This window comes from Salmo salar, unplaced genomic scaffold (genome assembly GCF_905237065.1).
Source record: "Salmo salar unplaced genomic scaffold, Ssal_v3.1, whole genome shotgun sequence".
Taxonomy (NCBI): Eukaryota; Metazoa; Chordata; class Actinopteri; order Salmoniformes; family Salmonidae; genus Salmo; species Salmo salar.
The window spans coordinates 326,589-338,593 of record NW_025550944.1 but is presented as its reverse complement, the minus strand read 5'-3'; positions in this window follow the sequence as shown (position 1 = coordinate 338,593).

Sequence of the window (12,005 nt, the reverse complement as noted above, 5' to 3'; positions counted from 1 at the left end):
GGCCTGCTTCAGGTAGACTGTATGATGGGATTCTAATCTGTTACCTGGGCCTGCTTCAGGTAGACTGTATGATGGGATTCTAATCTGTTACCAAGGCCTGCTTCAGGTAGACTGTGTGTGATGGGATTCTAATCTGTTACCAGGGCCTGCTTCAGGTAGACTGTATGATGGGATTCTAATCTGTTACCAGGGCCTGCTTCAAGTAGACTGTTTGATGGGATTCTAATCTGTTACCAGGGCCTGCTTAAAGTAGACTGTATGATGGGATTATAATCTGTTACCAAGGCCTGCTTCAGGTAGACTGTATGATGGGATTCTAATCTGTTACCAGGGCCTGCTTCAGGTAGACTGTATGATGGGATTCTAATCTGTTACCTGTGCCTGCTTCAGGTAGACTGTATGATGGGATTCTAATCTGTTACCAAGGCCTGCTACAGGTAGACTGTGTGTGATGGGATTCTAATCTGTTACCAGGGCCTGCTTCAGGTAGACTGTGTGATGGGATTCTAATCTGTTACCAGGGCCTGCTTCAGGTAGACTGTATGATGGGATTCTAATCTGTTACCAGGGCCTGCTTCAGGTAGACTGTATGATGGTATTCTAATCTGTTAACAAGGCCTGCTTCAGGTAGACTGAATGATGGGATTCTAATCTGTTACCAGGGCCTGCTTCAGGTAGACTGTATGATGGGATTCTAATCTGTTACCAAGGCCTGCTTCAGGTAGACTGTATGATGGGATTCTAATCTGTTACCTAGGCATGCTTCAGGCAGACTGTGTGATGGGATTCTAATCTGTTACCAGGGCCTGCTTCAGGTAGACTGTATGATGGGATTCTAATCTGTTACCAGGGCCTGCTTCAAGTAGACTGTTTGATGGGATTCTAATCTGTTACCAGGGCCTGCTTCAGGTAGACTGTGTGATGGATTCTAATCTGTTACCTGGGCCTGCTTCAGGTAGACTGTATGATGGGATTCAAATCTGTTACCTGGGCCTGCTTCTATTAGACCGTATGATGGGATTCTAATCTGTTACCTGGGCCTGCTTCAGGTAGACTGTATGATGGGATTCTAATCTGTTACCTGGGCCTGCTTCAGTTAGACTGTATGATGGGATTCTAATCTGTTACCAGGGCCTGCTTCAGGTAGACTGTATAATGGGATTCTAATCTGTTACCAAGGCCTGCTTCAGGTAGACTGTATGATGGGATTCTAATCTGTTACCAGGGCCTGCTTCAGGTAGACTGTATGATGGGATTCTAATCTGTTACCTGGGCCTGCTTCAGGTAGACTGTATGATGGGATTCTAATCTGTTACCAAGGCCTGCTTCAGGTAGACTGAATGATGGGATTCTAATCTGTTACCAAGGCCTGCTTCAGGTAGACTGTGTGTGATGGGATTCTAATCTGTTACCAGGGCCTGCTTCAGGTAGACTGTATGATGGGATTCTAATCTGTTACCAGGGCCTGCTTCAAGTAGACTGTTTGATGGGATTCTAATCTGTTACCAGGGCCTGCTTAAAGTAGACTGTATGATGGGATTATAATCTGTTACCAAGGCCTGCTTCAGGTAGACTGTATGATGGGATTCTAATCTGTTACCAGGGCCTGCTTCAGGTAGACTGTATGATGGGATTCTAATCTGTTACCTGTGCCTGCTTCAGGTAGACTGTATGATGGGATTCTAATCTGTTACCAAGGCCTGCTACAGGTAGACTGTGTGTGATGGGATTCTAATCTGTTACCAGGGCCTGCTTCAGGTAGACTGTGTGATGGGATTCTAATCTGTTACCAGGGCCTGCTTCAGGTAGACAGTATGATGGGATTCTAATCTGTTACCAGGGCCTGCTTCAGGTAGACTGTATGATGGTATTCTAATCTGTTAACAAGGCCTGCTTCAGGTAGACTGAATGATGGGATTCTAATCTGTTACCAGGGCCTGCTTCAGGTAGACTGTATGATGGGATTCTAATCTGTTACCAAGGCCTGCTTCAGGTAGACTGTATGATGGGATTCTAATCTGTTACCTAGGCATGCTTCAGGCAGACTGTGTGATGGGATTCTAATCTGTTACCAGGGCCTGCTTCAGGTAGACTGTATGATGGGATTCTAATCTGTTACCAGGGCTTGCTTCAAGTAGACTGTTTGATGGGATTCTAATCTGTTACCAGGGCCTGCTTAAGGTAGACTGTATGATGGGATTATAATCTGTTACCAAGGCCTGCTTCAGGTAGACTGTATGATGGGATTCTAATCTGTTACCAGGGCCTGCTTCAGGTAGACTGTATGATGGGATTCTAATCTGTTACCTGTGCGTGCTTCAGGTAGACTGTATGATGGGATTCTAATCTGTTACCAAGGCCTGCTACAGGTAGACTGTGTGTGATGGGATTCTAATCTGTTACCAGGGCCTGCTTCAGGTAGACTGTGTGATGGGATTCTAATCTGTTACCAGGTCCTGCTTCAGGTAGACAGTATGATGGGATTCTAATCTGTTACCAGGGCCTGCTTCAGGTAGACTGTATGATGGTATTCTAATCTGTTAACAAGGCCTGCTTCAGGTAGACTGAATGATGGGATTCTAATCTGTTACCAGGGCCTGCTTCAGGTAGACTGTATGATGGGATTCTAATCTGTTACCAAGGCCTGCTTCAGGTAGACTGTATGATGGGATTCTAATCTGTTACCTAGGCATGCTTCAGGCAGACTGTGTGATGGGATTCTAATATGTTACCAGGGCCTGCTTCAGGTAGACTGTATGATGGGATTCTAATCTGTTACCAGGGACTGCTTCAGGTAGACTGTATGATGGTATTCTAATCTGTTACCAAGGCCTGCTTCAGGTAGACTGTATGATGGGATTCTAATCTGTTACCAAGGCCTGCTTCAGGTAGACTGTATGATGGGATTCTAATCTGTTACCTAGGCCTGCTTCAGGTAGACTGTATGATGGGATTCTAATCTGTTACCAATGCCTGCTTCAGGTAGACTGTATAATAGAATTCTAATCTGTTACCTAGGCCTGCTTCAGGTAGACTGTATGATGGGATTCTAATCTGTTTCCAGGTCCTGCTTCAGGTAGACTGTATGATGGGATTCTAATCTGTTACCTGGGCCTGCTTCAGGTAGACTGTATGATGGGATTCTAATCTGTTACCAAGGCCTGCTTCAGGTAGACTGTTTGATGGGATTCTAATCTGTTACCAAGGCCTGCTTCAGGTAGACTGTGTGTGATGGGATTCTAATCTGTTACCAGGGCCTGCTTCAGGTAGACTGTGTGATGGGATTCTAATCTGTTACCAGGGCCTGCTTCAGGTAGACTGTATGATGGGATTCTAATCTGTTACTAGGGCCTGCTTCAGGTAGACTGTATGATGGGATTCTAATCTGTTACCAGGGCCTGCTTCAGGTAGACTGAATGATGGGATTCTAATCTGTTACCAGGGCCTGCTTCAGGTAGACTGTATGATGGGATTCTAATCTGTTACCAATGCCTGCTTCAGGTAGACTGTATAATAGAATTCTAATCTGTTACCTAGGCCTGCTTCAGGTAGACTGTATGATGGGATTCTAATCTGTTTCCAGGTCCTGCTTCAGGTAGACTGTATGATGGGATTCTAATCTGTTACCTGGGCCTGATTCAGGTAGACTGTATGATGGGATTCTAATCTGTTACCAAGGCCTGCTTCAGGTAGACTGTTTGATGGGATTCTAATCTGTTACCAAGGCCTGCTTCAGGTAGACTGTGTGTGATGGGATTCTAATCTGTTACCAGGGCCTGCTTTAGGTAGACTGTGTGATGGGATTCTAATCTGTTACCAGGGCCTGCTTCAGGTAGACTGTATGATGGGATTCTAATCTGTTACCAGGGCCTGCCTCAGGTAGACTGTATGATGGTATTCTAATCTGTTAACAAGGCCTGCTTCAGGTAGACTGAATGATGGGATTCTAATCTGTTACCAGGGCCTGCTTCAGGTAGACTGTATGATGGGATTCTAATCTGTTACCAAGGCCTGCTTCAGGTAGACTGTATGATGGGATTCTAATCTGTTACCTAGGCCTGCTTCAGGCAGACTGTATGATGGGATTCTAATCTGTTACCAAGGCCTGCTTCAGGTAGACTGTGTGTGATGGGATTCTAATCTGTTACCAGGGCCTGCTTCAGGTAGACTGTGTGATGGGATTCTAATCTGTTACCAGGGCGTGCTTCAGGTAGACTGTATGATTGGATTCTAATCTGTTGCCAAGGCCTGCTTCAGGTAGACTGTATGATGGGATTCTAATCTGTTACCAGGGCCTGCTTCAGGTAGACTGTATGATGGGATTCAAATCTGTTACCAGGGCCTGCTTCAGGTAGACTGTATGATGGGAATCTAATCTGTTACCTAGGCCTGCTTCAGGTAGACTGTATGATGGGATTCTAATCTGTTACCAAGGCCTGCTTCAGGTAGACTGTGTGTGATGGGATTCTAATCTGTTACCAGGGCCTGCTTCAGGTAGACTGTGTGATGGGATTCTAATCTGTTACCTGGGCCTGCTTCAGGTAGACTGTGTGTGATGGGATTCTAATCTGTTACCTGGGCCTGCTTCTATTAGACCGTATGATGGGATTCTAATCTGTTACCTGGGCCTGCTTCAGGTAGCCTGTATGATGGGATTCTAATCTGTTACCTGGGCCTGCTTCAGTTAGACTGTATGATGGGATTCTAATCTGTTACCAGGGCCTGCTTCAGGTAGACTGTATAATGGGATTCTAATCTGTTACCAAGGCCTGCTTCAGGTAGACTGTATGATGGGATTCTAATCTGTTACCAGGGCCTGCTTCAGGTAGACTGTATGATGGGATTCTAATCTGTTACCTGGGCCTGCTTCAGGTAGACTGTATGATGGGATTCTAATCTGTTACCAAGGCCTGCTTCAGGTAGACTGAATGATGGGATTCTAATCTGTTACCAAGGCCTGCTTCAGGTAGACTGTGTGTGATGGGATTCTAATCTGTTACCAGGGCCTGCTTCAGGTAGACTGTATGATGGGATTCTAATCTGTTACCAGGGCCTGCTTCAAGTAGACTGTTTGATGGGATTCTAATCTGTTACCAGGGCCTGCTTAAAGTAGACTGTATGATGGGATTATAATCTGTTACCAAGGCCTGCTTCAGGTAGACTGTATGATGGGATTCTAATCTGTTACCAGGGCCTGCTTCAGGTAGACTGTATGATGGGATTCTAATCTGTTACCTATGCCTGCTTCAGGTAGACTGTATGATGGGATTCTAATCTGTTACCAAGGCCTGCTACAGGTAGACTGTGTGTGATGGGATTCTAATCTGTTACCAGGGCCTGCTTCAGGTAGACTGTGTGATGGGATTCTAATCTGTTACCAGGGCCTGCTTCAGGTAGACTGTATGATGGGATTCTAATCTGTTACCTAGGCCTGCTTCAGGTAGACTGTATGATGGGATTCTAATCTGTTACCAAGGCCTGCTTCAGGTAGACTGTGTGTGATGGGATTCTAATCTGTTACCAGGGCCTGCTTCAGGTAGACTGTGTGATGGGATTCTAATCTGTTACCTGGGCCTGCTTCAGGTAGACTGTGTGTGATGGGATTCTAATCTGTTACCAGGGCCTGCTTCAGGTAGACTGTGTGATGGGATTCTAATCTGTTACCAGGGCCTGCTTCAGGTAGACTGTGTGATGGATTCTAATCTGTTACCTGGGCCTGAATCAGGTAGACTGTATGATGGGATTCTAATCTGTTACCTGGGCCTGCTTCTATTAGACCGTATGATGGGATTCTAATCTGTTACCTGGGCCTGCTTCAGGTAGCCTGTATGATGGGATTCTAATCTGTTACCTGGGCCTGCTTCAGTTAGACTGTATGATGGGATTCTAATCTGTTACCAGGGCCTGCTTCAGGTAGACTGTATAATGGGATTCTAATCTGTTACCAAGGCCTGCTTCAGGTAGACTGTATGATGGGATTCTAATCTGTTACCAGGGCCTGCTTCAGGTAGACTGTATGATGGGATTCTAATCTGTTACCTGGGCCTGCTTCAGGTAGACTGTATGATGGGATTCTAATCTGTTACCAAGGCCTGCTTCAGGTAGACTGAATGATGGGATTCTAATCTGTTACCAAGGCCTGCTTCAGGTAGACTGTGTGTGATGGGATTCTAATCTGTTACCAGGGCCTGCTTCAGGTAGACTGTATGATGGGATTCTAATCTGTTACCAGGGCCTGCTTCAAGTAGACTGTTTGATGGGATTCTAATCTGTTACCAGGGCCTGCTTAAAGTAGACTGTATGATGGGATTATAATCTGTTACCAAGGCCTGCTTCAGGTAGACTGTATGATGGGATTCTAATCTGTTACCAGGGCCTGCTTCAGGTAGACTGTATGATGGGATTCTAATCTGTTACCTGTGCCTGCTTCAGGTAGACTGTATGATGGGATTCTAATCTGTTACCAAGGCCTGCTACAGGTAGACTGTGTGTGATGGGATTCTAATCTGTTACCAGGGCCTGCTTCAGGTAGACTGTGTGATGGCATTCTAATCTGTTACCAGGGCCTGCTTCAGGTAGACTGTATGATGGGATTCTAATCTGTTACCAGGGCCTGCTTCAGGTAGACTGTATGATGGTATTCTAATCTGTTAACAAGGCCTGCTTCAGGTAGACTGTATGATGGGATTCTAATCTGTTACCAAGGCCTGCTACAGGTAGACTGTGTGTGATGGGATTCTAATCTGTTACCAGGGCCTGCTTCAGGTAGACTGTGTGATGGGATTCTAATCTGTTACCAGGGCCTGCTTCAGGTAGACTGTATGATGGGATTCTAATCTGTTACCTAGGCCTGCTTCAGGTAGACTGTATGATGGGATTCTAATCTGTTACCAAGGCCTGCTTCAGGTAGACTGTGTGTGATGGGATTCTAATCTGTTACCAGGGCCTGCTTCAGGTAGACTGTGTGATGGGATTCTAATCTGTTACCTGGGCCTGCTTCAGGTAGACTGTGTGTGATGGGATTCTAATCTGTTACCAGGGCCTGCTTCAGGTAGACTGTGTGATGGGATTCTAATCTGTTACCAGGGCCTGCTTCAGGTAGACTGTGTGATGGATTCTAATCTGTTACCTGGGCCTGAATCAGGTAGACTGTATGATGGGATTCTAATCTGTTACCTGGGCCTGCTTCTATTAGACCGTATGATGGGATTCTAATCTGTTACCTGGGCCTGCTTCAGGTAGCCTGTATGATGGGATTCTAATCTGTTACCTGGGCCTGCTTCAGTTAGACTGTATGATGGGATTCTAATCTGTTACCAGGGCCTGCTTCAGGTAGACTGTATAATGGGATTCTAATCTGTTACCAAGGCCTGCTTCAGGTAGACTGTATGATGGGATTCTAATCTGTTACCAGGGCCTGCTTCAGGTAGACTGTATGATGGGATTCTAATCTGTTACCTGGGCCTGCTTCAGGTAGACTGTATGATGGGATTCTAATCTGTTACCAAGGCCTGCTTCAGGTAGACTGAATGATGGGATTCTAATCTGTTACCAAGGCCTGCTTCAGGTAGACTGTGTGTGATGGGATTCTAATCTGTTACCAGGGCCTGCTTCAGGTAGACTGTATGATGGGATTCTAATCTGTTACCAGGGCCTGCTTCAAGTAGACTGTTTGATGGGATTCCTAATCTGTTACCAGGGCCTGCTTAAAGTAGACTGTATGATGGGATTATAATCTGTTACCAAGGCCTGCTTCAGGTAGACTGTATGATGGGATTCTAATCTGTTACCAGGGCCTGCTTCAGGTAGACTGTATGATGGGATTCTAATCTGTTACCTGTGCCTGCTTCAGGTAGACTGTATGATGGGATTCTAATCTGTTACCAAGGCCTGCTACAGGTAGACTGTGTGTGATGGGATTCTAATCTGTTACCAGGGCCTGCTTCAGGTAGACTGTGTGATGGCATTCTAATCTGTTACCAGGGCCTGCTTCAGGTAGACTGTATGATGGGATTCTAATCTGTTACCAGGGCCTGCTTCAGGTAGACTGTATGATGGTATTCTAATCTGTTAACAAGGCCTGCTTCAGGTAGACTGAATGATGGGATTCTAATCTGTTACCAGGGCCTGCTTCAGGTAGACTGTATGATGGGATTCTAATCTGTTACCAAGGCCTGCTTCAGGTAGACTGTATGATGGGATTCTAATCTGTTACCTAGGCATGCTTCAGGCAGACTGTGTGATGGGATTCTAATCTGTTACCAGGGCCTGCTTCAGGTAGACTGTATGATGGGATTCTAATCTGTTACCAGGGACTGCTTCAGGTAGACTGTATGTTGGTATTCTAATCTGTTACCAAGGCCTGCTTCAGGTAGACTGTATGATGGGATTCTAATCTGTTACCAAGGCCTGCTTCAGGTAGACTGTATGATGGGATTCTAATCTGTTACCTAGGCCTGCTTCAGGTAGACTGTATGATGGGATTCTAATCTGTTACAAATGCCTGCTTCAGGTAGACTGTATAATAGAATTCTAATCTGTTACCTAGGCATGCTTCAGGTAGACTGTATGATGGGATTCTAATCTGTTTCCAGGTCCTGCTTCAGGTAGACTGTATGATGGGATTCTAATCTGTTACCTGGGCCTGCTTCAGGTAGACTGTATGATGGGATTCTAATCTGTTACCAAGGCCTGCTTCAGGTAGACTGTTTGATGGGATTCTAATCTGTTACCAAGGCCTGCTTCAGGTAGACTGTGTGTGATGGGATTCTAATCTGTTACCAGGGCCTGCTTCAGGTAGACTGTGTGATGGGATTCTAATCTGTTACCAGGGCCTGCTTCAGGTAGACTGTATGATGGGATTCTAATCTGTTACTAGGGCCTGCTTCAGGTAGACTGTATGATGGGATTCTAATCTGTTACCAGGGCCTGCTTCAGGTAGACTGTATGATGGGATTCTAATCTGTTACCAATGCCTGCTTCAGGTAGACTGTATAATAGAATTCTAATCTGTTACCTAGGCCTGCTTCAGGTAGACTGTATGATGGGATTCTAATCTGTTTCCAGGTCCTGCTTCAGGTAGACTGTATGATGGGATTCTAATCTGTTACCTGGGCCTGCTTCAGGTAGACTGTATGATGGGATTCTAATCTGTTACCAAGGCCTACTTCAGGTAGACTGTTTGATGGGATTCTAATCTGTTACCAAGGCCTGCTTCAGGTAGACTGTGTGTGATGGGATTCTAATCTGTTACCAGGGCCTGCTTTAGGTAGACTGTGTGATGGGATTCTAATCTGTTACCAGGGCCTGCTTCAGGTAGACTGTGTGATGGGATTCTAATCTGTTACCAGGGCGTGCTTCAGGTAGACTGTATGATTGGATTCTAATCTGTTACCAAGGCCTGCTTCAGGTAGACTGTATGATGGGATTCTAATCTGTTACCAGGGCCTGCTTCAGGTAGACTGTATGATGGGATTCTAATCTGTTACCACGGCCTGCTTCAGGTAGACTGTATGATGGGAATCTAATCTGTTACCTAGGCCTGCTTCAGGTAGACTGTATGATGGGATTCTAATCTGTTACCAAGGCCTGCTTCAGGTAGACTGTGTGTGATGGGATTCTAATCTGTTACCAAGGCCTGCTTCAGGTAGACTGTATGATGGGATTCTAATCTGTTACCAGGGACTGCTTCAGGTAGACTGTGTGATGGGATTCTAATCTGTTACCTGGGCCTGCTTCAGGTAGACTGTGTGTGATGGGATTCTAATCTGTTACCAGGGCCTGCTTCAGGTAGACTGTGTGATGGGATTCTAATCTGTTACCAGGGCCTGCTTCAGGTAGACTGTGTGATCGATTCTAATCTGTTACCTGGGCCTGCTTCAGGTAGACTGTATGATGGGATTCTAATCTGTTACCTGGGCCTGCTTCGGGTAGACCGTATGATGGGATTCTAATCTGTTACCTGGGCCTGCTTCAGGTAGACTGTATGATGGGATTCTAATCTGTTACCTGGGCCTGCTTCAGGTAGACTGTATGATGGGATTCTAATCTGTTACCAGGGCCTGCTTCAGGTAGACTGTATAATGGGATTCTAATCTGTTACCAAGGCCTGCTTCAGGTAGACTGTATGATGGGATTCTAATCTGTTACCAGGGCCTGCTTCAGGTAGACTGTATGATGGGATTCTAATCTGTTACCTGGGCCTGCTTCAGGTAGACTGTATGATGGGATTCTAATCTGTTACCAAGGCCTGCTTCAGGTAGACTGAATGATGGGATTCTAATCTGTTACCAAGGCCTGCTTCAGGTAGACTGTGTGTGATGGGATTCTAATCTGTTACCAGGGCCTGCTTCAGGTAGACTGTATGATGGGATTCTAATCTGTTACCAGGGCCTGCTTCAAGTAGACTGTTTGATGGGATTCTAATCTGTTACCAGGGCCTGTTTAAGGTAGACTGTATGATGGGATTATAATCTGTTACCAAGGCCTGCTTCAGGTAGACTGTATGATGGGATTCTAATCTGTTACCAGGGCCTGCTTCAGGTAGACGGGATTCTAATCTGTTACTTGTGCCTGCTTCAGGTAGACTGTATGATGGGATTCTAATCTGTTACCAAGGCCTGCTACAGGTAGACTGTGTGTGATGGGATTCTAATCTGTTACCAGGGCCTGCTTCAGGTAGACTGTGTGATGGGATTCTAATCTGTTACCAGGGCCTGCTTCAGGTAGACTGTATGATGGGATTCTAATCTGTTACCAGGGCCTGCTTCAGGTAGACTGTATGATGGTATTCTAATCTGTTAACAAGGCCTGCTTCAGGTAGACTGAATGATGGGATTCTAATCTGTTACCAGGGCCTGCTTCAGGTAGACTGTATGATGGGATTCTAATCTGTTACCAAGGCCTGCTTCAGGTAGACTGTATGATGGGATTCTAATCTGTTACCTAGGCATGCTTCAGGCAGACTGTGTGATGGGATTCTAATCTGTTACCAGGGCCTGCTTCAGGTAGACTGTATGATGGGATTCTAATCTGTTACCAGGGACTGCTTCAGGTAGACTGTATGATGGTATTCTAATCTGTTACCAAGGCCTGCTTCAGGTAGACTGTATGATGGGATTCTAATCTGTTACCAAGGCCTGCTTCAGGTAGACTGTATGATGGGATTCTAATCTGTTACCTAGGCCTGCTTTAGGTAGACTGTATGATGGGATTCTAATCTGTTACCAATGCCTGCTTCAGGTAGACTGTATAATAGAATTCTAATCTGTTACCTAGGCCTGCTTCAGGTAGACTGTATGATGGGATTCTAATCTGTTTCCAGGTCCTGCTTCAGGTAGACTGTATGATGGGATTCTAATCTGTTACCTGGGCCTGCTTCAGGTAGACTGTATGATGGGATTCTAATCTGTTACCAAGGCCTGCTTCAGGTAGACTGTTTGATGGGATTCTAATCTGTTACCAAGGCCTGCTTCAGGTAGACTGTGTGTGATGGGATTCTAATCTGTTACCAGGGCCTGCTTCAGGTAGACTGTGTGATTGGATTCTAATCTGTTACCAGGGCCTGCTTCAGGTAGACTGTATGATGGGATTCTAATCTGTTACTAGGGCCTGCTTCAGGTAGACTGTATGATGGGATTCTAATCTGTTACCAGGGCCTGCTTCAGGTAGACTGTATGATGGGATTCTAATCTGTTACCAAGGCCTGCTTCAGGTAGACTGTATGATGGGATTCTAATCTGTTACCTAGGCCTGCTTCATGCAGACTGTATGATGGGATTCTAATCTGTTACCTGTGCCTGCTTCAGGTAGACTGTATGAATGGATTCTAATCTGTTACCAAGGCCTGCTTCAGGTAGACTGTGTGTGATGGGATTCTAATCTGTTACCAGGGCCTGCTTCAGGTAGACTGTATGATGGGATTCTAATCTGTTACCAGGGCCTGCTTCAGGTAGACTGTATGATGGGATTCTAATCTGTTACCAGGGCCTGCTTCAGGTAGACTG